Here is a 27,821-nt window from a genome sequence, read left to right on the forward strand (position 1 = left end):
CGAAGGCCCCAGGGAACAGCTCGTGCACAGAGACAGCGCTGCTCGGAGGAGCGCTGCCCAACGACTCCTCCCACAGGTAGGGCTGCCTGAGGATGAGTGAGGAAGGCCATGGGACTTCCCCACGATGTCACCCCCCCTTCCCCAGACCCACACTTGTGGGTGACTAGCCAGATGGCCCTGGAGGACCACCCTCAGAGGACACATCCCTTTTGAGACACATAAGGGGGAGGTCACAAGAAAAAGGTAACAGAGAAAAGTGAAAATGAAATTTTATGACCATATTAAAAGAAGATTAGCATTTCAGTGACTGAGAAATAAAGAAGAAACCCAAGGGGATGCCTGGCTGGGCTCTGGAGCAAACAGAGGAGGAGTAGCAGGGGACCTGTGACCCAAGAAAGGCAGGAGAAGGATCAGGCTTGAGGTCTACACCAGGGACAGGGCAGTGACCAGTGCTGGGAGAGCCGGGGTGCTGCTGCCCGAGCCTGCAGCTGCCCTGAGTCTTGTCTGGGGAGGTGGAAGGAGGCAGCATGGCCCTGGGCCAAATCACCCTGGAGTTGTCTCAATTCTGCAATGTCCCCAGCATCCCTGCGAGAGGGAGGCCCTAAGACCCTAAGACTGTGACTTGAAACCCGTTTCCAGCTCAGGACACTGTGAGACTGGAGAGCGAGCACAAAAACAATAAGAGAGAGGGGAAGAAAATTGAAGTAAAAATAGAAACAAAAATGAAAATGAATCCAAATAAAAATGGCAAACACACGAGGAAAACTCATCACGAAAGACACCGAACAAACTGAACAAATGTATATGAGCTCCCTGGAGAAAAAGTGCAATTAGAACTGATTCTAATTGGAAACTTGAAAAATTACTAACTTACATTAAAATACTCAAGATCTGAATAAAGACCAGGCAAGACACAGGCAAAGGCATATTAGTACATTGGAAGGCAGTGCTGTAGAATTCTCCAGAAAGCAGCTCGGGTAGAGACGGGGACACGGAGCTTCCAACATGTGGTTACCACTGGTTCCAGAAGAGTGGGGTGAAGTGAACAGAGGAGAAATGATATGAGAAAAGGCAGTTTTCCAGAATTGAGAAAAACATGATTTCTCATGTTGAGAGTGTGCATTAAATGTTGGGCAGGACAAACCAAATTATACTCAGTTGCATCTGGGTAAAATTTTGATTAAAACCCCCACAAAGGTACAGAGAATACTTTAAAAAGGAATAGGAAACAAACAGGGTAAGAATCAGAACCAGATGGGCAGCAGGTTCTCCTCTCATGGGCAGAGCATCTGCTAGACGACAATGAGGATATTACCAGCAATGAGCTAAGGGTCAGTAACTAGTGACTTGGAATCCTATACCCTGTGATGTGTCACTCATGCATAGAGACAAAGTTAGAGACTTTTAAAGATAGCTGCATCAAATTAAAAAATTACATAAAACTAGGGGGAAAAAAAAGACATTTTCGGCCACGCAAAGACTGAAGGACTTGATTACCTACAGATCCTTGTTGAAAGAACTACCAAAGTGTGTGTTTCAGCAGGAAGAAAAGCGAAGCCACATGGAAGCCTGGAGATGCAAGGAATAATAGGGAACAAAGACCCTGGCAGAGTATGCAGGTGAACTTTAATTAACTAGTAGATAATAATAACAATGGTAATAAATTGTTTTCCTTTGCAGAAAAAAGTTGTGGACAAAAATAAGTAGAAAACTTACGTGTGGAAGAGAGCAATGGTAGGGAGCTCTTGACGTGATCACTGTCTTGTCAGGGCTGGAAGGAAAACGCTTAGTAACTTCAGACTTTGCTAGAAGACTTGCGGTCTCATTTTCATGTTAAAATTTAAAAGAACCCTCTCTTCCTCCAAATGATACAAGACTACATAAGTTTACAGAAGTTTTTTTTTTTTTAACAAAAATCTAAAACAAGGCATAAATTTTATCCTATACAAACTTTTCATAGAATACAAGGGAGAAAGCCACCCCACTCACGGCATCATTCTCATCTGTCCTAAAGGTGAAAACACAGGTAGAGAAACACAATTATAAAGGAGAGGATGTGCATCAGCCACATCTGCAGACACAGACACTGGAAGTCACAAAGCCCCAGCAGAGCGCGTCTAGCGGCGGACGTAGACGGAGACGCGCTTTGACCAGGTAGGGTTGTTAGCTAGCTCCTCCTCAGGGAGTCTGTCCACGTTACTCACACGTTAAAGAATGGGGGAAAAGTGAATACCATTCAATGGCTACAGAAAGGCATTTGAAGAAATTGTTACTCATCTGTGCTAAGAAGTTTCAACAGATTATGAATAAAATGGGATTTTCTTAACCTGATAAATATGGAAAACACATTCGATGTTGAAATTCCAGAAGCATTCCCATCAAAGTCAGAAGTAGAACGAGAATGTGTTCTGGTTTGGTTTGGCCTCATGCTCGTGACCTTAGCCACTGCAGAAAGTCATGAAGAATAGGTGACTCGTAAGACTGGGGCGTCAGGAGCTCAGTTACAGTTATTAGAAGATGACATGATGAAACAGTCAAGAGATTCTACATACATTAAAGCTGGGAGGATTGGCCAGCGAAGTCCCCGGACACAGGATCAACATCCAGAGCTCAACAGACTCCTGCCCACTGACAATAAGCAACTAGGACGAGTAACAGAAGAAAGGCTGCCACCACAACCACAGCACAGCCCACAGAGCTCCCAGGAATCGGTCCAATGAAAGGCGACCATTGTCCCTTATAACAGAAAATTGTAAAGAAACATGAATATTAAAATACTATTGAAAGACATAAAAGAAGGCACACACAGAGAGATGTGTCTTGTTTACTGACACAACATGAAGACAATAGTTCTCGGCTGTATTTATACGATCAATGCGATTAATACCAAACACCAAGTGATATTTTTAATGACACTTGACCACTGACTAGAGCTAAAGTTTATCTGAATGATGAAAAGCTAACAACAGCCAAGGCAGACCTGAAGAAGAATGGGGGTGAGGTGGGAGATGGGCTGTACAAAGTACTAAGACGCGTTCTAGTGTCCTGATAATTACAAGTGTGTGTCTGCACACATGAGGGCTTGTAGACGCATGGACAGAGGGCAGAGCTCAGGGACAGACCTTGTCACGTGGGGGAACTGGCGCTGCTGGGTTTGCTGGGGGAGGACGGGCTGGGCAGCCGGGTAGGCACGTGGAGATACAGATGTCGGGAGACAGGACCCAAGCTAGAGACGCTTTAAAGGCTGAAATGTGATGAGCAGGACTTCACAGCTTCCAGGAAATAAAAACAACGGATGCTGTTTTTATGACTTTGCGATCTGGAAGGGTTTCTTAAATAGGGCAGAAAAGGCATAAACTTTGATGAAAATGGCCATGAACTCCAGAGGCTCTGACTCAGTGGCTCCGTCGTGCTGGACGCTGCTGAAAGCACCAGGCAAACGCCAGTCGGTTTGCCCTCGGCAGCCCCAGCGGCAGGGGCTGCTGCTACCGCAGCCCTTTGCGGAGGTGGAAAGCGGGCGGCAGAGTCTGTCTGAGGAGTGAGTAGTCGGAAGGGCCACGTTCCCCGGGTGCGCGGATCTGGACACGTCTTCTGATCGCTGGGCTCTAACCTGGATCATAACGAGTGGAACGAACACTCTTACAAGCAGCCCTTCTGCTCAACAAAGACGTCGTAGAGGTTGATGTGCTTGTGCCGTGAGGCACGTAGCTAAAAATAAATGAGTGCTGACTGCACTGTGAACAATCAGCCTACAGGAACAACTAGAAAATCATGGCAGGGAAGGGTCAAGCAGCCGGTCAGCAAATGCCGAGGCCCCCCAGAGACAGAGGAAGGATTGCAAAGTGAAGCCGCAACGCGATAGCATCTCCCTCCCACGGAGCCCGTGGAGATGAAGGCATCTGGGGAGAACCGCAGTGCGGGCTTCAACCCGGCGCCCGCGTTTCCGAGGTGAATTGGGCAGGAGGGGCCCGCCCCCAGCCTCACTCTCCTCAGGAAGCACCTGGAGGGGGTCTCACCTGTGAATCCGGAGGCACAAGCAAGACTGTTTGAGGGAGGGTTTTCCTGACAAGGGAAAACTGGAAAAGCCTCAGAATAAGAACATGGACAAGGCGTTTCTGGGACGTTCCCACGCGGCGCTCCCGGCGGGAGTCAAGGCAAGCGAACGAGGGCGGGCCGCGTGCGGGCGGCGGGGGCGCTGCAGGAGCGGCGCTGAGACGGGACGCGGTCAGTGGAAGTCGTATGGCCGTGCTATTTGCCTGAAGCTTGAGATCACGGAAGATTTCTATCTGCTACTTAGGGGCGCATACATAACAAGTAAAACTACAAAAGTGTTTGTGGGAAAGCTACCCACAAAATGCATGGGAGGTGCACCACCAGGGGTGGGAGGGGAGACAGAGGGAGAAAGAGGGAGAGAGAGACAGAGAGAGAGAGAGACACACAGAGAGAGAGACAGAGAGAGAGAGAGTGAGAGAGGGAGAGAGGGAGGGAGAAATGAGTCCACGAAGAGGCAGGAGGCTCAGCTGGGGTTCCCACTGTGTCCCCGATGTCAGGTTTTCTTTAAAGTCTGATGCTGATGAGGCAGGGCGTGAGACCTGTTAAAGCTAACCATCACGACTCCCTGTGTGTTTGAAATATTTTACTATAAAAATTAAGCCACAGTACTTTTAAAAAAACAAGGTACCTGTAGTGGTTTCTGGGGACCATTTTGAGAGCAGGCTATGTGGGGCTGCGTGGGCATCCTGATGGAAAGAAGTGACAGAAAGGGGGACTGTGGCCAGCTGAATAAGGCCCCCCAAAGATATCCATGGCCCAACCCCTGAAACCTGTGAGTAAGTCACCCTATGTGGAAAAAGGGACTTTGCAGATGTGACTATGTTAAGATCTGAAATAGGGGTCCGCAACGTGGTGGAAAATGTTGTTCCCAACATCAGCCCCCTCACAAGAAGGCCGCTGGCCGCTATCCACAGGCAAGACTCCTTGGTGGAAACTCAGAACCCGAGCGTGAGGCTAAAGCAGCCCCTCGACCCCGGAGAACCGAGACGGCATGCGTTAGAAGGGCAAGGGGAGGGGCTTCACTCTGACCACACCACCCCTCCCCCAGGGCCCCCAGAGGGTCCTCCTGGAGCTGTGGTTTCTCCATCGGGAAAAAGAGTGAAAGGAAAGGATGCTAATTGACAATGTAAAAATTATGAATATGCAAAACTCGCTGGTAAAGGTGAATGTACACTCAAGGTCAGATTCTCTAATATTGTCATGGTGATGCATAGAGCGTTTTCAATTCCTATTTAAAAGTTAAAAAACAAAAGTATTAAAAATAACTATAACGGCAATAAATTTTCATTGGCCGCACAGTATAAAAACGATGTAAACCGTACCATCCATGACCTAAAGTGCGAGGAGAGGAGACGTAAATGCATAGGGTCTCTGCACGCTATCGAAACTGAGTTGCTCTCAGCTGAGGGCAGGCTGTTATGACTGTACGATATTGTATGTAAGTCTTGTGGGCCTTACACACACAAGGGAAAACTTGCAGCACACATAAAAAAATTAAAATAAAGGAATCAAAGCATGTTACCGCAAAGAGTCACCAGCTCACAAAGACAGACAGCAGGAGAGGAAGGAGGGAACAAAGAACCTACAGAGCTGCCAGAACACAGTGAAGGAAACGGCTACAGGAAGTCCCCGCCCATCAGTTATCACTTCCAGTGTAAATGGGTTAAATTCTCCAATCAAACAACAGAGTGGCTGAATAAATAAAACGCAAGGTCCAATGCTGTGCTGCCTACAAGAGACTCACGTCAGCTTTAAGGACACCCATGGGGTTAAAATGAAGGGATGGAAAAAATATTTCAAGAAAATGGTAACAAAGAAAGCAGGCTTACTGTACTTCTGTCAGGCAAAATAGACTTTTAAGTGAAAAACAGTCACGAGAGACACAGAAGTTCATTATATAAGGATAGAGGGGTCAATTCATCAAGAAGATGTAACAGTTGTAAATATTTATGCGCCCAACATAGGAGCAACTTAATACGTAAAGCAAATACTTACAGAACTAAAAGGGGAAATAAACAGCAATACAATCATAGTGGGGGCTCTTAATGCCCCATGCTCAACAACGGGTAGATCCTCCAGACAGAAAACCCATCAAGAACCAGCAGATCACAGCACAGACGAAACAGACCTAGCAGATGCGCACGGAAACCCAGCTGACAGCGGCAGGAGACGCGCAACCAAGTGTGCAGAGGACGCTGTCCAGGACAGGGCATTTGTCAGTGCACAGAGCATGTCTCTAAATTTAGGAAGGTTGAAATCATATCAAACATCTTTCCTGACCACAAAGGTATGAAACTAGATATTAATTACAAGAAGAAAATCGGAAATTTCACAAAGAAGTTGAGATTAAGCAACATACAACTGAACAACTGATCAGTCAAAAAAGAAAGGAAAAGAGAATAAAAAATACCTCGAGACAAATGAAAATGGAAATTCTACACACCGAAACCTATGGGACGTGGCACAAGCAGCTCGAAGGGGAAGGTTATGGCGATCAATGCCTACACTGAGAAGAAAGAAAGATCTGAAATGAGCAACCTAAAATGACACCTCAAGGAACTAGGAAAAAAAGACCAAACTAAGCGCAAAGCTAGCGGAAGGTAAGCGCTGATAAAGACTAGGGCAGAAATGAATGAAATAGAGAGCAGCGATGTAACAGAACAGACCAATGAAACGAAGCAGTTTTTAAAACATGCAAACAAAATTGACGAACTTTTAGCTAGACTAACCCGGAAAAAAGATAAAGATTCAAATAAATAAATTTATAAATGAGAAGAGATGTTACAACTGATGCCACAGAAACGCAAAGGATCCTAAACGACTGTGAATGGTTATGTGCCGGCAAACTGAACAACCTAGAAGGAACGGATAAAGTCCTTGAAACATGTGCCCTAACTAGACTGAGTCAGGAAGAAACAGAAAATCTGAACAGATCAACAATGACGAAGGTGACTGAATTCGCAATCAGAGCACTCTCAGCAAAGGAAATTCCAGGACGGGATGGTTTCACTGAGTCCGACTAAACATTTGACGAAGGATTAATACCAATGCTTCTCAAACTTCTCCCTCAGAATTGAAGAAGTGGGAACACTTCCAGACTCATTTTGTGAGGCCAGCATGATCCTGAAACCAACGTCAGGTAAACACACTAAAAGAAAGGGAAACTTCAGGCCAACGTCCCCGATGAATACAGACGCACAGGTTCTGAACAAAACACCAGCAAACTGAACACAATGGCACAGACCAGACATCGTGATCAAGGGGCAGTAATCTCCGGGATGCAAAGATATTTCAATATTTTCAAATCTATTAATGTGACTCACCACATTAACAAAATGAAAAATAAAAATCATATTGTCATCTCAATAGATGCAGAAAAAGCATTTGACAAAATTTAACATTCTTTCACGATAAAAACTCTCAACAAACTGAGTTTAGAAGGGACACACCTAAACATAGGATAAGCCACGTAGGACAAGCTCACAGCTGACATACTCAGGGGTGAACTTGAGGGCTGTTCCTCTAAGGTCAGGACAAGGCAGGGGTGCCTGCCCTCACCACTCCTATTCAGCATGGTAGCAGAACCCCTAGCCAGAGCGACTGGGCAAGAGAAAGAACTAGAAGACGTCTAAACTGGAGAGGGAGAGGCGAAATTGTCTCTGCGGGTGACGTGGCTTTGTGGACAGGAAACTCTGAGGACTCAAAAACCTGTTAAAACTAATGAATTCAGAATCAGTGTACAAAAATCAGTTGCACGTCTACACACTAACAGTGAACTATCTGAAAACACATGAAGACATCAGTCCCGTTTGCAATATCATCAAAAACAACTAACTACGTAGGAATGAATCTAACCAAGGAGGTGAAGGATTTATATATTTAAAACTGTAAGGCTTTGATGAAGGAAATTAAGAAGATACAAACAAATGGAAAGCTATCCTGTGTCCATGGATTAGAGGAATTAATATTGTTAAAATGCCAACACTGCCCAGAGTAATCAACAGAGTTAATGCAACACCCATCAGAATTCCAACGGCACTTCTCGCAGATACGGAAGAAATCCTAAGAGTCACATGAAACCACAGAAGGTCATGTGTAGTCAGAGTAGTTCTGAGAAAGAAAAACAAATCTGGAGGCTCCACACTTCCTGATTTCAAACTGTGTTACAGAGCTGTAGTAGTCAGGAGTCCTGTCATAGAAACAGACACCAGGCTAACGGAACAGAGCCAAGGGCCCAGAAGTAAGTCCGCACGTACGTGGCCGACTAATACTTGGCGAGAGAGCCACGGGCACACAGTGGAGAAAGGACAGTCTCTTCAATAAATGGCACTTGGAGTTGGGGAACACTGGCTATTAATATGCAAAACGATGAAACTGGACCCTTGTATTATGCCACTCAGAAAAATTAGCTCAAAACGGATTAATGACTTACATGTAAGGACTGACGCCACAGAATGCCTAGAAGAAACTGTAGCTCCTTGACGTCGGCCTTGGCAATGACTTTTTGGACATGACCCTAAAAGTGCCAGCAGCAGAAGCAGAGGCCAGCAAGCGGGGCGACCTGCAGCGGAAGCAGAGCTCTGCCGGGCAGCCTGTGGAGGGGGCCAGAGGGCTGCAGACCTCACGTCTGGTAAGGGGTCACTTTCAAAATGTGCAGGGAACACATACTCACCCTCAGCAGCAAAACCTCCACACAGTTAAATTAGGAAACGAGCAAATGACTTGTACAGAATTTTTTTTTAAAGACAGCACAAATGGCCAACAGGTACATGGAAAGATGCTCAACATCACTGGTTACCAAGGAAAAGGAATCAAAACCACGATGAGACAGGACCCCACACCTGTTAGAACGGCCATCATCAGAAAGACAGGAGGTACGAGGCCTGGCGAGGACGTGGGGACGAGGGAACACTCGTGCTCTGCGGGTAGGAGCGTAAGTCGGCGCTGTCAGGATGGAAGCCTGCATGGGGAGTCTTCAAAGATCTAAAAATAGACTCTCATGTGTTCTAGCCTACTTCTGGGTGATTATCCAAGAGAGATGAAATCAGCACGAAGAGACGTCTGCACGCCCGCGTTCCCTGCAGTGTCACTCGCAGCAGCCACGACGCAGAAGCAGCCTAACTGCCCACTGATGGGTGAAGGGACCAAGAAGATGTGACACACACACACACAATATATTAAAATACACATATAATGGATATTTGCCGTGAAAAAGAAGAAAATCTTGCCATTTGCAACAACATGGATGAATCCTGAAGGCGTTAACGCTCAGTGAAGTAAGTCTGACAGAGAAAAGGCAAAGGCATACCGTGAGCTCTCATGTGGAATCTAAAAACGCCAGACTCACAGAGGCAGAGAGGAGGATGGTGATGACCCGGGGTTGGGGGCAGGGGGCTGGGGTCCAAAGCCCCAGCAATCAGGTGAACACGTCCTGGGGATCTGTGTGCAGCGTGGTGGCTGTCGTTGACAAGGCTGCTGTGGACTTGAAAGTTGCTAAGAGAGTATGTCTTAAACGTTCTTGTCAGACACGCGCAGAGCAAGCCTGTGGGGTGATGGACGTGAGGCTCCCCTCACTGTGGTGATCGGCCACAACCTACAGGCGCATCGTGACCCTGCACACCTTAACCCTGCACAGCGTTGCGCGGCAGTCACGTCTCAGCAAAGCTGGAGAAACACTACTCACAACGTTGTGTCGAAAGGTAAACGTTTTCTACTTCATACAAAATAAATAATCAACAAATTTCTTCTGATGGCACAGGGAACTCTGTTCGGTGTCTTGCAGTTACCTTTAATGAAGAAGAATATGAGAAGGAACGTGGGCAGGAGTATGCACGACCGAGACATGGTGCCGGGCGCCGGGAACCGACACAACGCTGTAAACTGACTGTGACTCAAGAAAAAAGAAGGCAACTTAAAAAAAGGTAAAAAGGGCTCAAGGAAATAGATACATTTTAAACCAAAACTTACTGACAGCGGCTTGTGAAGTAGAAGCTCTACGGCAGACACGGAAGGGAGGGCAACTGCTGCCAAGCAATTAGCTCGGGGAGAGCACCGGGTTCCCCTCCGCCCCAGGGAGACTAGAAAGGGGAGGTGGTCCTGGCGCCTCCAGGTCGGCCCAGCGCCATCGCGGGGCTCTTGTAAGGAGGAGTTACGATGGGGTCCGAGAGGAAGGAGGGGGGAGAAGTCGGGGAGGGGCACGGAGGCCTGGCTGCGGGGCGTGGTCCCGGGGGAGGGGCAGGGACGCAGGGACGCAGGGACGCGGCCGGGCTGGGTGGACGCCTCTCTCTGTGAAAGCGCAACGTGAGGAAGCGCCTGTCGGGCCCCCACGAGGAGCCCTAGGATTGTTGTAGGAGAACTGTTTACAAGCAGCTCAGTGCTGGGCTTTCAATCAAAATGCTCATTTCTTAAGAAGCTAATGAGAAAGCCAAACGCCAGTGGAGGTGAGAGAGGCATGTGAACTGTACGCAACCCCCAAAGCACACAGCGAGTTTCAACACACGAGTTTATTTAAGAAAGCCACTGTGTTTATCATTACTGTTAATCCACATTCATAACAGAAGGTGTGGCTGGAACAATCGTCTCCACAGGTTTGCAGAGAAGGAGGGCTGCGGGCCCGCAGGCTTCTGGAGAGCCGGGCTGACCCGAGGCCCCGGCGGCCCTCGTCCCCCCCGAGCGCTCCCACCTCCACTCTGTGCCGGGCCAGCTTCCACCAGGAACCCCCCCCCCTCGACGTGGGTGCCAACCCGCCCCCTCCTCAGATGGCCACCCAGCACCTCAGATGCTTAGGGTGACAGTAACGTCTACACCGTGCCCGGGAGAGATTCGGATTTGAATTTACTGCCTTGTCCGGGGGCAGGGGGGTTTCAGAGGTTCCCACTTGGCCTCCCCATCATGGCCACGCTTACCCCGTCTCCAGGTGCAGAAGTCAAGGCCCAGTGAGGGCTCCGCACCTGTTGTAAGTGTGTCAACCCCTTCGTTCGTCTGGGGCCAGGGGCACGACCACTGGGTGGGTTTGCGGGCCCAGTGGACAAAAGGAAATCCAGCCTGAGTTGGACCCCATTTGCCATCTAACTCCCATAGGCCCCCTTCTAGTTTGAGGACCACGAATGCCTCCATGTTCCTCCCTGTGCGTCCGCAGGAACTCAGGCGCTGTGTGCGGTGTTCTCTTCTCCCCGGCGAGCAGTTGTCTGAGCAAATGGGGAGGATCCGGGGCCCTTGTGTGGGACCTTGCTCTGGTGTCCCCGGGCCCTTCCTCCCGGGCCAAGGATTGCGGCTTTTTAGTTCTGACCCTTTGGGCCACACAGCGCAGCCCCCACAGGCTGACCCCGCTCCAGCTCCGGGTGAGGCGGGGAGCTCAGCGGCCCTGCACGTGGTCCCCCTTGTCCTCTCTGCAGAGCTGGGTCCCCGGGAAGCACCCTGGGGGAAGCGCCATCTCCACTCCAGCTTCCAGAGACGCCTCTGTGATACCTGCTCCCACAGACACAGGATGGTGCTCACCTCAGGTGGGCTTCTGAGCCCAGGGTCCCGGGACCTGTAATTACTTAAGGATGTGCTCCCGGGAACCGTAGTGGGAGGCAGGCAAGGGTGTCCCTTCAGCGCAGCCCGGGCTGGGCCTGACCCTGCGGTCGGCTCTGGAGGTCACATCCCCCTCGGAGCCTGTCCCGTCTCCGGGCGCGGAAGCCACAGGCAGCCAGGGCTGGGGTTTCCACACCTGCCGGTTGGTCGTTGGCTGGGGGGGTAGGGGGTTAAGCCGCAGACACTCCGCTGGGTGCCTGGGGAGGGGTGCACGCCCGGTAGGGGGGGCCTTCCGCACAGAGCTGGTGAAGCTCTTCTCGGGGCAGGGCGCCGGCGGGCGTGCGGGTCCCCCGGAGAGGTTTGGAGCCGCTCCCAGGTTTGCCCGGTTAGGGAAGAGCAGGACCGGGCGCCCCCGCGGGAAGGCGGACCTGGGGGAAGGGAAGCAGTCCTGGCGGGGAGCCTCGGTGAGCCTGTGTCTGGAAAGCAGCCTTGCCGCACCGAGACTGCGCCAAGCATCTCACGCCGCCCGGAGACCCACAGTCAAGGCTCGACCCCAGCGCGGGACAGTTCAGCTGGAAGGTTTGTCCCGGTTAATGCAGCTCAGCGTCGCCCAGGTGGGCGTGTGTGGCAGCAGGTGGGGAACGGCCAGCATTTGCTTCTCTCCTTGGAAACCATCCCCAACTCTGTCCCCACAGAAGCAGCCACGGGTGCCGGCAGGCGGTGGTGGCACGGCTGGGTCGGGGCAGGGGGCGGGGGCCCTGCTCAGCTCCGCGCCCAGATGATTCTCCCCGTTATTGGCTCTCTCTCCACGTCGGGTAAACTTGCCTTTGCTAAGATTCACATCAGGACGGTGTGTGCAACGGCTTTATCTCCTGCTAGTGTCTCCTGGGGGCCTGGGCCTGATAGGGCCTGTGATCAGAGCGGTGATGACCTCGCAGCCTTGAGGAGGACAGACCTGAGGAGGCTGTGCCCGAGCGCAGGAAGGCCACGCTGGCCTGGCCACGTCCCCTCCGCCAACAACACGCCGCGACCCGGGCCCGGGGTCCAGCCACGCCGGCTGGCACCGACACCCACTTCTTTCTTCACACCTTTATTGTGGTGTGGTTCCTGTGCAGCAAACTGCACATATTTCAGACGTACAGTGCGATGCGTTTTGATAGACGCAGACGCCCACGAAACCACCACCGCCGTCACGTTCGCTAGCATTTGCATCAGTCCGTGAGAGGGCAAGTTTCTGAATTCCCAGTTTATCCCTTCCCACCCCCTTTACCCCGGTAGCCGTAAGCTTGTCTTCTATGTCTGTGAGTCTGCTTCTGTTTTCATAAATAAGTTCGTTTGTGTCCTTTTTTTTTAGATTCCACATATAAGGGACATCATATGGTATTTTTCTTTCTGTTTTTGGCTCACTTCACTTAGAATGATGATCTCCAGGACCATCCATGTTGCTGCAAATGGCATTGTTTTATTCTATTTAAGGCTGAATAGTATTCCGTTGTATAAATATACTACAGCTTCTTTATCCAGTTATTTGTCGATGACGTTTGGGTTGTTTCCATGTCTGGGCTCTTGTAAATAGTGCTGCTGTGGACACTGGGGGGCATGTATCTTTTTGAATTATATTTTTCTCCACATGTACGCCCTGCAATGGGATGGCTGGATCATGGGGTAAGTCTATTTTTATTTTCTTAAGGAACCTCCATGCTGTTCTCATAGTGGCTGCACCAAACTGCATTCCCACCAGCAGTGCAGGAGTCTCCCTTTTCCCCACACCCTCTCCAGCATTTGTCATTTGTGAACTTTCGAATGATGGCCATTCTGGCTGGTGTGAGGTGACACCTCACTGTGGTTCTGACTTGCATTTCCCTGATAATTAGTGATACTGAGGCATCTTGTCCTGCACTTGTCGGCCATCTGTCTGTCTGTCTTCTTTGGGGAGATGTCTATTTAGGTCTTCTGCCCATTTTCTGATTGGGTTGCTTGTTTTTTTGATATTAAGGTGTATGAGCTGAGTGTATATTTTGGAAATTAGTCCCTTGTCGCACAGACACTCACTTAACCGTCCCCGGGACTTTGGGCAGCGGACGATGACTTTGAAGGCAGAAATACAGCTGGTCGAAAATTTCTGTCGTTGGCGAGTGAGATCTGATTGTCCCCTAGGATGATTTTTGGAATCTGGATGGAAGCCTTTCCAAGCCGGCTGCAACAGTCCGGCCTCCGGGGATCCTGCTGAGCCCTGCTGTCATTCCAGACCCTACAGCAGAGCCCGCCACCCTGCACAAGCGAAGTGACATCTCCAGCACAAGGATGCCACTTTTCAGAGCTGTGTTGGGAAGTGTGGTCGCGAGAGACGCCGAGCGGGCGCAGGTGCCCGACACGGTCCCCTGCAGCTGGGCCTCGGGGAGGACGAAGTGGCAGCTGTCACGCAGAGAAGGTCTAGGTGAGAGCTGGTGTGGGAATCGTGACGCCTGCAGCCAGGAGGTCAGGAGAACAACTGATTAAAAGAGCCAGTCGAACAGCCGCCGCGCCCAACACCCAGCTGGGAAACAGCTGCGCCAACACCCTCAGGGGCGCCAAAGTCCTGCTGGGAGGTCGGCGGCCCACTCGGGACTCGTACACAAAGCTCAGCCCGAAGGCCTGGGTTCCCTGCAGGACCCCGGGTGCTCCTGAGGGCAGCGGCTGTGATCACACGTAGGTAGACTCGTGTTTGCAGAAATTGACTTCGTTTTCTCCGAGTGCTAAAATGTGTCAGGGACTTGTGAGGGGCGCAGCCTGGGTGCTGACTCTCTCCCCGCCGGTGCGGGCGCCTGGCCTGCCCTGAGTCCGGGCAGGGCCACGGGCATCAGCGCCCCGTGTTTGCAGAACGACGGGGTCAGGAAGACGACTGCGTGGTGGTCGGGGCCTGGGCCCAGAAGGAGGAGGAGTGAGGAAGGGGCTTGCAGGCGGAGTGGGCTGTGGGGAGGAGTTCGGAGGCTGGACTCTCAGGGGCGGAGGAGCGGTGGTGGAGGAGGGGTCGGGGTCTCAGGGCACAGGCCCAGGGCGGAGCCGGGGCTGGGTTTCTGATCTCAGCAGGGGAGCTTTCCTCCAGCTCCCAAGCCCCAGCGTAGTGCTTCTCCCCAGCTGCACATTAGAACCACCCAAGGGACCTACAAGCCCTACACTCGGCCTGTTCCAGACCATTAAATCAGGACGGCTGAGGGTGGCACGGTTCTCCCCGCAGGACCCACCTTAGCTCAGGTGTTTTCAGATCTCAGGTGACCGCACTGTGGGGCCAAGGCTGAGAAACGCAGCCCAGGTGAGACGGGGCTGCTTGGAGTTCAAGTGAGTCTTCGTGGGGTGGAGACAGCAGGGGGTCTCAGATACGATCAGACACAGAGGTGGCTGCTCGCGCCCCGTCCCTCGGACCCGGGGGGCCCTCTTGTTGGCCAGGTTCTCCCAGGCTCTGCTCCCAGTCCTGACGGCGGGAAGGGCTGTGTGTGTGGGGTGTGGGGTGTGTGTGGTGTGTGTGTGTGTATGTGTGTGTGTGTGTGTACGTGTGTGTGGTGTGTGTGTCGCCGGGTCTGAGGGTCACCTCTCCTGGGCCTCTCCCGCAGACCGGGCTGAGGCGTCCGGGTCTGAAAGCACGCCTTGGCTCCACCCGAGGTTCATCAGCTCAAAATCATTTGAGCCCAAACACGCTCATTACTTACCAGCCTGACCTTGAGTTCTGTTTTTATTTCTGAAGGAGGAAAAACATCCTCTGTGCATGGAAATGCCGCCGTGCAGGCGAAGCTACCAGAGCTCCTTTCAGTTCTTCAGTCCCAGCAGCGCTGAGAGCCTCGCGCGCAGACGAGGGGAGACGCCCCGGGGGAGGGCGCGTGGTCCCCGAGTCAGCACGAGGGGCAAGGTCGGTACTGAGGGGGCGCTCGGCCGAGCAGCCGGGGGATGGAGGTGACCTGAGGGTGGCCTCTGTGGCGCTCTCCCTGCGACAGGGGAGACAGCAGAAGAATGTGAACAGACGGGCAGGAGCGGGGATGGGCTGCGGAGGGGCCCCTGGGCAGCGTGCGGAAGTGCCCGGAGGGCCCGGCCGAGGCTCAGCGGCGGGGGCCTGACTCCGGCCGTGGGTGGCAGCACTTTGGGGGCCCGAGGAAGTGGTGGGGACGGACTGGAGGTTGGGGCTTACCAGGTAAGGTCGGGAAGGACAGGAGGGCTGGTGGCTGAGCATGTCAGCAGGGGGGACACACCCAGGACGACAGAGAAAGTGCTGAAAAACACGTTCGCCAACACAGCAGACCTACTGAGCGCTCCCAATTTGCCAAAAACCAAGCTTTAAGTGTGCTTTGGGAGCGTCTCCCGTGGGCCTCCGCTCAAAGGGCGTGCTGTTCGGGGCGGTGCGGCCTCCCCTGGCTTGTGTGGACGTGCGGGGGCTTCGCGGGGACGGTGGGGAGTGCGTGTTCCTTGGGAGGCTGGGCCACGTCGCCACAGCTGGTTTTCAATGAACCGAGCATTTCTTACAGTTCTGACAAGAAGTATTTATTTATTGGATATTTTCAGGAAATGTGTGTGTGTGTACTTGGGTTCATTCAGTTAACCGCTCATTAAGCACATTGATTTTTCTGTTCCTTTTATTTTATTTTTCCACATTGACGTAGACTCCCCAGCAGGACCGCAGTTCCGGTGGGACCTGCAGGGCGAAGGATGAATGACTAGCTCTCAGTCCCTGTGCTGAGCCCGCTGGACACGCGGGTCCAGCTGCTCCTCTGTAGAGTAGGGGCCACGTCAGCCACTTTACTGGTGAAACCGCGACCTGACCCGGAGCTCCTCACCGCTGAGCCCCACTCTCTGTGGGGGCTCCCAAGAGGCCAGCGAAGAGGAAACCGGCAGAATGGGGGACGCGGTGGCCGAGGCGTGGGGGTCTGGGTGGAGCTGGAGGACATGTATGGTGGTGTAGGCAACCGTCCCTGGAGGAGAATCAGAGGTGGACACAGCAGAGGGGCCTGCCTCGGCCATGGGCACTGAGTGGCGTGAGGACAATCTTTGAGCCTGAGTGAGTGCTGCTGAGGGGGTGGCCGGTTGTCCCCCGGGCGAGGGCCTGCACGAGGTGGGTGGGTGTGGGAGCCGCTGCGGATTCTCAGCCTGGCTGACCCCCACTGCACTTCTGGGGAGATGTCCCCTGGGGCTGGTGCTGGGGGGCGGGCCAGGCAGGACGTGCAGGGAGCCCCTCGAAAGGGCACCAAAGCTTGCACATTGGGCCTCAGACTCTTGTATCAGCACGTGTGTGGCTGTGATCACACAGCAGGGCTGTCCCAGCACAGTTCACGTCCCTCCAGCAAGGGACATGGAGCACATGTGAAGTTCAAGGCCGCGTAAGCCTGCTGTGTCCCCTCTTCCCTGGCGAGACGCCGAGGCCCAGAGTGCTGCCGAGGGCAGGGCTCTCCTGTCTGGAGCAGGTGCTCCTTACCGATGTGTCACTTGAAACAGAATGGCTTAACTCACGTGTTCCACGGGCGGAGATGGAACCTCGTTTCATGATCTGAGTTAGCGTTTTGATGAGATCCCAGCCTCAGGGGGACATTTGCACGCTTGGTGAGTTTACCCCAACCTGGGGCTGACCCTGCAGAGCCCTCCCCACTCCAGGTTTGTTCTCAGCTGGGTCAACCCCCAGGGGCAGGGCTGCGGCTGTCCATACCTGTCCATACCTGTCCACACCCGTCCACACCTGTAAAGGTGAGAGAAGGATGCTCTAGCGTCCTCCAGGCAGGAGAGGTAGGGGAGGCATTTACAACCAATGTAATCACCTGCATAAAGACAGAAGACACGCCGGGGCAGGGGCACAGCTGCTGGTGCTGCGTCCTGGACTGAGGGTCCGAAGGGCCACGGAGGCCCGGTGCTTGCCTAGAGCAGGGCTTCCCAACCTTCAGTGTCTACACCCAGGGAGACGACTGAGATGCTGATTCTGACTCACTAGGTCTGGGGTGGAGCCCGAGAGTCTGTGTTCCTAATGATAACCAGCTGGTCACATGGCTGCTGACCCGTGAGCAGCGCCTGGCTGGCGCCCCCATGTCTGCACACTGCAGTGAGGGGGCCGCAAGCTACCTGTAGCCATTTATACTTAAATAAGTTAAAGTAACAACTTGGTTACTTCGTCCCCTGGCCACGAGCCGACCCTGACCGGAGCTGCCATGCCGGACGGTGCAGGGGCATCTTCTCCATTGAGAGTGTTCTCCTGGGGAGGCCTCTGCGGGTCCTAGGCTTTGGTGAGAAGTGATGCAGAGGACACGTGGGGTTGCCATGCCGACCGCAGTGCCAGTCATCATGTAATTCAATTATCTGAAGGGTGTGTGGATGAAGAGTGGTTAAGAGTCAGACTGTGGAGCTACAGGAGGAAGTGGAAACAGCTGGTAATTTGATTTGCGTCCATCTTCCTAGAGAACTGGCTGTGAGATGGGAATTCTAATTAATGTCATTTCTCACATTTTTCACGTGAGTGAACGGACCACAGTTTAACCACGACTGGGACGCGGTCCCGTTCCTGGGTCAGAGCCAGTGAGATGCTGTGCTTCCGGCTTGGAGCCGGCAGGGGTCTCTGCTGCCTGCCCGAGTCGTCTACATCCCTGCTCAGATGGGGCCCCTCCCCCGACCCCCGGCCGTCACCCGACTCTGAGCCTGACCCTCCTGGACTGTCACACAGCCTCTCTCTTCTCAGATCCATCCTCTCTGTGGCTGCTCAAAAATCAGTAATATTTTCATCAAACTAATCTTAAAAATGTACGTTATGGCCAATGTGATAAGGCAGGAAACAGAAAAATGAGTCATGTCGGGCCAGAGAAAACCAGCAAGTTTGCAGGCAATACGATGGAACTCCTGGACAAACTCATGAAAAATCAGCGAAAATTTATTAAAGCCACTCCTCCCCCTGATTCAGCAAGTTGACCAGATTGTTTAGAATAAATAGCATTTCCATATAATTGCAATAATCAGTGAGAAGGTATAACAGGACAGGGAGCCAATCCCAGAAGCAGCCTGGGTGGAGGCTGGCAGGACCGTTTGGCACTGGGAGAACGGCCTCCCCCAGCCGTGGTGGGGCCCTGGGCCCGGCGGGGCTTCTCCATCCCCAGGATAAGTCACTTGTCCTCAAATCCTTATCTCAGGGTCTGCTTCTGGGGTGACCTGGGGTGACCTGGGATGAACCCTTCTCGGCCCCCATCAGCCTCCAACCCCCACCAGCCTCCAACCCCCACTCAGCAGCACCGGCCAGCGGGCCGGCCTCGGCATGGGTCTTGCGCATCAGTCATCTGCACCTGTTTTCACGTGGCCCTTCTCACAGGCGAGCACTTCGGTTGTCAAGGGTATGTCAGGTCACACCGCGATGAATAGGGGGCCTGGACCCAAATGCCTGACTCACGTGCCCTGAGACGGTGATCCTGGACACTGACGTCACTGGACAGGAGCCCTCAGAGCGGGGGGGGGGGAGGGTCAGAGACCTAGCTCCATGGTCGCCTGTGCTGATGGGACACTGAGTGCAGGGAAGGACAAGAGACCGGAGCCCGTGGTGCCCGACTGCTGGCTCTCGTCTCATTCCCTGGCTTTCCTGGGACAGGAGAAGGTCAGGCGGGTCCCAGGGGTGGGGAGCGTAATAAGACAAGGACACGTAGCCAGCGATTCGGGGCACCGGGAGGGCCGAGTGTTCTGGAAGAGCACAGGCGCTTTCCTTCTGTGTTTTCAGTCTCCTCACTCGGGTCTGGAATTAGACCCTTCCCTTTGGGGAAACGGCATTTATGTGTTAGGATGAGAGTGCACCTACTGGGATTCGGGGCGCCAGGGCGCCCCAGGCCTTGGGATGAGCTTCCCAGTGACGTGTGAGGAGCAGGGGGACCAGAGACGCAGGAGACACGACCCCTCCCCCCACACTCCGACTCAAAAAAGGAGACAGGACGTCGCGCTTCCTGTGGAAACACATTCAGCCACCGCCCGAGTCGTTAAGAGCCTCGGCTCGCTGAGGGCAGCGCCGAGCGGGGACAGGCTGGGCCGAGGAACAGGTGCGCGTGCCCGGTGGCCAGAGAGCCCCCACCCCGGTCCGCTCCGCACTTGGCACAACGGTCTCCGTGAAGTAATCTACGTTCACACTTACGCTTTAGGTGAAAATACCACACTGTCTTCACTTGGAGAGAAGGCCCTGAGAGCAGCCCCCCCAGGGGCCGGCGCCGCCCGGCCCGGGGCCAGCCTGGGGCAGCCCCGCGAGCCTTCTTTCTGACATTCGGAGCAACAGCTGGAACACGAAGGAAGCGCCCACTAGCTGCCCTGCTCTCTGAGGCTGCTGGTGCTTCGGCGTGATCCCACGTGCCCCGGGGCCTGCCGGCGTCCCCGACAAACGCCCTGATTCTCCTGCGTTGAGTCACGTCCTCCTCACCCCGCCCCTCGCGGCTGGGGGTGGACAGGGACGCACATGGGGCCACCACAGGGGCGCTGGCTTTTGCTCACAGTGGCCCGTGGCCGCTGCCCCAGTGTCCCTGAATCACAGAATTAGCTAAATGACTCTTGAAAGTTGGTTATTGCATTTTAATGACTTAATATCTGTGTTTTGCGTCAGAGTCTTACAGATCAGAGCTGGCGGAGAGACGGAGCCTCAGCTGAACTGAACGGACTCCACACCAGAGCGGACAGTCGCCGCTGGGTGGGGAGCCTCACACAGAGTTCAGGAGCCCCAGGCCACAGGTGCCCCCGGGGGGCTAGGGTCCCAGCCGGCGAATGCAGAGACCCCAGGCGCATCCCAGGATCGTGGAAGTCCTCCGAGGATAAAACGCCATCCAGTGGGACCCCCTGCACACGGGCCACCTCCTGCCCCGCCTTTAAAGTAGCAGTCTGTCCTCCTCACGGCCCCCTGCAGTGCCCCCACCCCCAGGACGGCTGGTGCGTCGCGCAGAGAGCACATTGCCCCATAGGCACGGCTTCCGGAAAGTATCCACAAGCACGCTGTGTCAAACGGCAGCGAGAGCTGGCTTTTCACAGGTGGGCAGAAGGGTGATGTCGAGCACTCCGCATGTCTCGGGACGCTCGTGAAAGCACTGCCGTCTTGCCCCCCGTCGCCGCTGTGTGACAGCCCGCTCTGCGCAGGAGGTGAACCAGCCTCCCCCACAGCCTCCAGAGTCAGGACTCGGGAGACCACCTTCTTGGTCTTTACTCCGTGACTACAGCCGCAGGCACGGTCGTTTGCCTTTAAGAAAGAACAGAAAAAAATAGTATAAATCACCTTTTCCAGGAGAAGGGTTTTAAAAAAATCTGCAATGACTGCGGTCATTTTTATCCGAAATTATAAAAATGATGTGGACCACGTGGCTGGTAGGTGAGCGAGTCTCTGAAAAAGCCCGCGACGCCCCGTGGCGGGGCCGACTTCTGTGTTCACTGTCCCTGAGTCCTGAGCGGGGACAGCCCCACGCCCGGCTGGTGGCTGTCTTGTGTGAGCTGGGCGCCCGGCTCCTTCCAGGGCCCGGGGCTCCGTGGGGACCTGGCCTCCGAGTGTGCCTGTCCCCTCCTCCCCGCCTCCCTCCCAACAGGGAGAGGGAGGCGAGCGGCCAGTCCCTCCTGACGCTGTCCTAGCGCCTGGATTTACTGCGTGAAATAATCGCTTTTGGGTCCATTTTGAAATGTCACGAACGAGGAAAGCCCTTGAGTATCTACAGGTGTTGGGACCCACTTCCGGGACATGTGACAGAGGAAAACATAAGCACAGAGGATTTGCCAGCCTGCGCTCCTTTAAATGGAGAGTGTGTGGGCGGCGAGCTCGGAGGGCTGGGCGGCCTCCCGGGGATTCTCTTCCAGCATCTGCTGGGTGCCGCCTGGGAGCTGGACTCCGGCCCCTGGGCTGGCAGCTTGGACTGCACACCTCTGTCTCTCCTTCTCTCCCCTCGTTCTAACCCGTTTGGAAGGAGAACCTTATCTGAGAAGCTGGACAGACTCCCGACCTGGAGGGCTCTGCCTCTTCCTGGCTTGCAGATGGCTGCCTTTTTCACATTAATTGCAATGCCATCGGTTCATGTGGTTTGGGCTGTCATCCATTTTGTTATAACCAGTGAGGCTGAGCAGTGGGGGTGCAGGGCTCTGGCCACTGTTTGCTGGAAGTGAAGTCAGCCTCAACTAGTCAGCTACAACTAGTAACTAGTACGTGAAGTCAGCTACAACTAGTAACTCACCCAGAGGGACGAGGGCCCTCTCAGCGGCCTCCCCACGGCTGAGGCCCCGCAGCTTCCCTCTGGCAGCCCTGGATGGGTGCTCTCCTTCACAAGCTATGGGCACAGTGGGGGGCAAGGGGGGGTGGGGGTTCACCACCAGGCTGAGGGCAGAGCCCTGTATGAGGCTGGTGCGGAGCCCTGTGGGGCTTGGGGGACGAGAAAACAGGGACACAGAGAGGAGAGGCTCTGTGAAGACGGAGACAGGGGTGAGAGTGATGTGGTCACAGGCCAAGGAGTGCCAGGAGCCTGCAGAAGCTGCTAGAGGAAGTGTCCTCCCCTAGAGCTCTGGGGGGTGTGACCCTGCCCACACCTTGATTTCAGGCCCCCGGCGTCCAGAACGTGAGAGAACACAGTTCTGTTCTTTGAGGCACCCAGCTTGGGGCACTTTGTTAGAGCAGCCCCAGGACCCTGACACATGCACCTCGTGCCTAGCTCCTCCGGGCCGTCTGTCCTTCCTGCTTGGTCTCCCTGGAGACAGTGGAGGGCTGGTGCCAGCAGGGGGGCACTTCCCACCCATCCACTAGTGCCCCTGTCTGAGCACTTGCCAGTGGTCCACCAGAGGGCTGCTGGCTGGGTGGGAAGGGAGGAGGGGGAGAGGGAGAAAGGAGGAGAGAGAGAAGGAAGAGGAGCAGGGGAAAGGGAAGGGAAAGAGAGCAGCAAACTAAGGACCAAGCAGGGCTGCGTCCTTCCAGGCCTGGGCGTTTGCTCGGGAGGGAGAGAAAAGCAGGATTAAAAGACAAGCAGCATCTGATTTCTCCCAGGACTCTCAAAAGCGGGGCAGTGACCTACAGTGCTCTGGACAGTTCAGTGTGGCATCCTGGGCTTTGCTTCAGGGACAGCAGAGTGCCCACGGCCTCCTTTTCTGTGCTGGTCACTCTGTGTCCTGCTTGGGCCACCCTACCCACCGGGGTCCCGCCTCCCTCTCTGGCCCCACCCACTCAGCCCCACGTCCTTCCCAGCCCTGCCGCGTGACCCCACCCACCAGCCCCGCCCCTCCTCAGCCCACCTCCCTTCTGGCCCCACCCCAACCCGCCCCCAAACCCTGCCTCATGACCCCACCCACCAGCCACACCCCTGCCAGCCCCACCTCCCTCCTGGCCCCACCCACACAAGCCCCGACCCCATGCCGCACTGCCCCCAACCCACCTGGTCTCCCGGCATCTTTCTCCGAAGACCGATTTTTCTTTATCCATCTTTTCGTGTCTCGCACAGTGAACAGCAGTGCTGCGCATTTCTGAAGAATCTCCCCTCTTTTGTGTTCCTTTCGATCAAAAGGGATTTTTGGAGGCCTTTTCATCTCCAGTGAAGAAGAGACCTCAGGAGTAATGGCAACAGGGTGGCCGCGGTGTCTCGCCTCATTAGAGTCGGGGCCATGGCTCTTGTGCGACTTAATTACAAGCCTTTGCACAACATCAAGTCGTTGTCATCTTACAAGTCAAAAGAAAGTAACAAAAACTTTAACATATTTTGCCATTTCGTGAAGAAACTTCCAGTTCAGGAGAACGTGAGGTGTTGCTGGCTCAGATCCCAGCTTCACAGCTTTGGTGGGAGAGTGGTCCAGCCCCCAGCCCCTCCTGGAACTCGGCTCTGAAAAATCCGCTGATGTAGGGCGATGCATTTAAGTGGGATTCAGGAAGGATTTGAAGTCCACTTTCCCTCTGATCTAATGAAAGTCCTTCCTCCCCCGGATTTTGTGTGATTAGAAAAAGGTTCCCCCTCTTTCCAGCTCACTGAGCATCCTCTTAGCTGTCTCTCGGTCCAAGTCTCACCCAAATTAATGCCTGTGCTGCCTCCCTCTTCCCCTCTTCGCTTGCTCTGGACAGGTCACCTAACCATCGCTTGGTCCGTGTTCCTCATACGCTTCTGGGCATTGCTCCTCCCGTCTGTCCCGGGACCCATGCCTGGGTCATGCCTTTCGCCCAGGAAGCCGTTCTGTTTCCCACGTCTGGCCAGCTCCTTCTTAACCCTCCGAGTGGAGCCCAGGCGTCAGGCACAGCCCCCGGGACTTCTCCTGCTGCCAGGGACGCCCGTCCTGTGCCCACGACCCCGCTCTTGCCACACTGGGATCGCTGGACTCTCACCCCTGGCCCCTGCCCAGTGAACTGTTTGGTTCCCAGCATAGCCCCAGCTCGTGGGGAACAAATAGATGTAGTCACTGGGAGGACCGGGCTGTCATAAGCTGACATGGTGTGTTTAAGATACTGACCCACGTCAGCCCCCAGTTACAGGTATATGTCATTTTCTCTCCTTCGCAACAGAAATTACAGTATCATTTTGATAAAATAATCAAGGGCAAAACACAATATGGGTTTCAGGGACACTTTAAAGAAAACTATAGATTAAAAAAAGGGAAGCAACTTTTCATAAGAAGCAACAACCATTGGGGAAAAAAGCAGAATTCTTAGGAGACTGAAAAGTAATTGAACAGCAAATTACACCTTCCAGATGGCATGCATATTTAGAGCATTCAGAGCACTAGGAACAGTCCCATAAAAAGGGAAGTTTTTGCAGGAGGAAACTACAAAAGCTACAGAAACACAATTATCCCTGTAAATCTGGACCGGCGAGCGCACAAGCTCTCTGTTTTGAGAAACGTTCCGAACGCACCGCAGAGAGCCTGATCTGGGGGCTGGCTTCGCTGTCTGCCTGGGAGCTGAATATTCATGGGTAGATCTGTCTGGTTTTAAATTATGCTCTTTTTTTCCGTCACAGAAGCTAATTCCAGGGAACTGCTATTCTGATTGCCAGCAATGAGCCCATGTCCGGAACGCTCTTCTCCTGGACGTGGAAGGCACGGGGGAGGGGGGCGTCCCACAAACCCACCACCCCAGGGGGGAGGGGGCTGGGCGTTTGGGTCCCAGAGACGGCAGCCTGGGGACCCCCAGGTTCACCTCCTCGTTTTGTGACCTTGGTTTAGACGACAGCCTCTGTCTCCTCACCTGTAGTAAGGGGGTGATGATAGCATGCACAGTGAGAGGAAGGAAGCAGCGCTCGGAATGCGCCCCGTGCGCTCAGAGACCACGACGTCCCCCTGTAGCTCCCCTCCCCCACCGCCCCAGCCCTGCTCCTCTCTCCCCCAGCTCTAAACCTCCTCCGCACCCCCCACAATGTTCACCTTGTCCTCCACTCTTTCTCAAGAGCAAACTCTAGGTGTTGCTGTGGTCCCCGCCAGAGCACAGAGCTGCTACAAATCTGCTTCCTCGTCCCACGCAGGTCTGTGCTGGCGCATCCGAGCCGCCCCGTCTCCCTCCAGGACCGACATGCTCCTGTCGTGCTGTTGGGTGTTGGCGGCTGCAGGCGCCCAGCCAGGTCATCTCTGGACTGGCCCTCAGCTGGAGGAGTCGGCGGGTCATCGTAGGGGTGGCAGCTTCCAAGACTGATCAGTGAGTGCCGAGGTCTGGTCCCCATGCCCTGTTCCCGACTCCCAGGAAGACTGGAGGAGACCCTGGGGTGCTTCCCCCCTCCCCCTCCCCCTCCCCCACACGTCTCCTTCCTCCCGCACCGGGGTTTGTCAGAGCTGGGAACGGGGAACGTGACCTGGGACCAGTCTGCGAGGTGTCTCCTGCCTGGGGAGCTGTCCCCACTCCTCTGTTGTCCCCTCACCTGCCGTCTCCCACGAGGATGGCACCTCCACCTGCCCCCGGCTTGTTAGTGGGGTGTCCCAGCCCCGAGCCAGCACATAGTAGGCTCTCAATAAATATTGGCTGAAGAAATGATACTCTGTCTTCCTTTTTACAAAAACTTCAGATTTCACTTTTTTATCCTTAAAATTATTGTCTGTGCACAATTATTTATGGTCAGCCATAAATAAGACCTTGCCTCTGGTCATTTTTAGTGGTAATTAAGTTTAGTTATCAAGTTGCTAAAGCTGTGGTCAGAAAGAGGAAGAGGCCGGCCCCGGCCCCGGGCTGGGCGGAGGGCTGCCGGCCCGGCTGGCCCGCCCTCAGGTGAGCATGTCCGCGGGAGTTAGGAGTGGGAATGAGAAGACTTTGCTCTGGTAAAATAGGAAATTTGAACCTGATCTGATTCTGTGAGAAAGAACAATTTCAAACACAGAGGACGTGTCCCCTTAGGGCTGCAGAGCTCCAAGCACAGCGCAGCTTTGAAGGTTAAAGGCGTTGTTGAAAGACGCAAGGGGACTTTCTCTGGTAACCGGTGGACGCGGACCCAGCACTGGACGCTCCTGCAGATGGCCTTCCAGAAGGTTCGCCGGCCTCGGGGGCTGGCCGTGCAGCCGACCGCGCGGCCTGGGTGTGCACATGGACGCCTTCCTTTATCTCTTGCTGCGAACGGCATGTTCCTTCCTGCTTTATAAGTGGAGTAAAGCTGTGTTTCTATCCGCCCTCACTACTGCGACAGTCGGGGATTTGTGATCACTTATGACATTAGCATTTTCACACTTTTCAAAAAGGCTTGAACTGTTTGTTCTTTGTTTTCTGCAAGGGACATCGGCCATCTGGTGGGGCGGCCCTTGGGCTGCGGTGGCTCCATTCGTGACCCTGGCCCTGGTGCCCACAGGTCCAGGGCTCTCTGCCTCCCAGAGGGCTTGCTCCCAGGCCTGTCCCGGCTCCCCCATGGCTACTGTGGGTGGGGCTGGTGGCTGATGTGCACCAGGTACCCGGGGCCCGGAGGCAGGAGGGTGGGGCCTGGTCCCCAGCATCCCCAGGGTCCTGGTGGCCCTTGGGGGTCCACAGCGTTACCAATTTCACCTTCTCCTTCCCATCACTGTTTTGTATGTGATTGAAAATATCTGCAAATATCCAATAGATCGCAGGGAGTGTGAGAGCAGGCAGACAGCTAGATATGAGCAGAGAAAGGGGGACATGGGTCAAACGGCAGGAACTGGGCAGAGAGAAGGGGCAGGGGCCAAAAACAGGAAACCCTGCATCATGCAAGCACCAGGGGTACCCTGGGAAGAGAAAGAAAAGCAGGAAGCTCTGGGCTGATAAGTGGTCACACATTTTAGGGTGACAAGTGGCCTGGAGGCCGACAAAGAGAGGTGGGAAGAGGCAGGACTCTGCAGTGTCCACGTGTAACTTTTGCTCATTCTGCCCTCATTTCAATGGAATCAGCCTTGCAGCCTAGAAGGCCCCGCCACGCACCCACACTGTGACGTCCCGTCCAGACCAAGTAAGGACGGAGATCCCTCCTCCCCTCAGGCAGGTGGAGCTGGGCCAGAGATCAGGGGACACGACCCCAGCCCCTTCCCTCCCCGGGAACACCCTGCCACTCGTTTTTACAGCCTGTGTGACCAGCTTGCCGGAGGACCTGGGGCGGCGCTGCCCTTGGGGGTGCGCTGTCCGCCCCTGAGTAAGTCCCCACTCCCCTCTCTTGACCTCCGCTCCTGTCTCTGAAGTCTTCCTGGGACGGGACCAAAGCCTGGACACCGCTATGGCTACTGGCAACAGGAGCGCCTGCTGAAGGATGGAGAGAGGCAGGTTTCGGCGTCGCTTCCGAGGAAGGCGGTCTGCCTGGCAGAGGGGCCGCGGGGCCCCCAGGTTTTAGAGCCCGTGTCTGCAGCTGTGCGGGCCCGACAGGCGCCCAAGCCCCGCTGCTCCCCCGGGGAGCCCGTCCGTCCGCAGGGGGCACACGGGGGGCGGGTCTTATGCTTAAGTCAGGAAACATAAAAAAAAGACACAACTTGCGGGATAAAAGTTGACTGTTAAGAAAATGTTCTAAAACTAAAAGAAAAGGTGAACTGGTTTTCTCCACTTGGCAGCAGAAAGGGCCACAAATGAACGGGGGGAAAACAAGCGCCGGCAAAGACGCTTTGGAAGTGCTTCAAAGCCGGGGCAGCACCTTCCACCACCTTTGTTTGCAGGTGGTCGGTTTTGGATGTTGCACTGGGTGTCAGTCCGCAGGGGGTCCCGGCGTGGCCGTCCTGCCGCGTCAGGGAGAAGCCGCGCCACGGCGGTGCCCTCGTCTTCAGTGAAGCGGGGCCTGGCGAGCCGGCCTCCCCTCGCGGCGCGTCCGTGGGCAGGGGCTCCGGGTGCGCAGAGAGCAGCTCCTGGGCAAGGCTGGCTGCGAGTTGTCTTCGTGGGCCGCTTC

The sequence above is a fragment of the Camelus bactrianus genome, chromosome 11 (genome assembly GCF_048773025.1).
Source record: "Camelus bactrianus isolate YW-2024 breed Bactrian camel chromosome 11, ASM4877302v1, whole genome shotgun sequence".
Lineage (NCBI taxonomy): Eukaryota > Metazoa > Chordata > Mammalia > Artiodactyla > Camelidae > Camelus > Camelus bactrianus.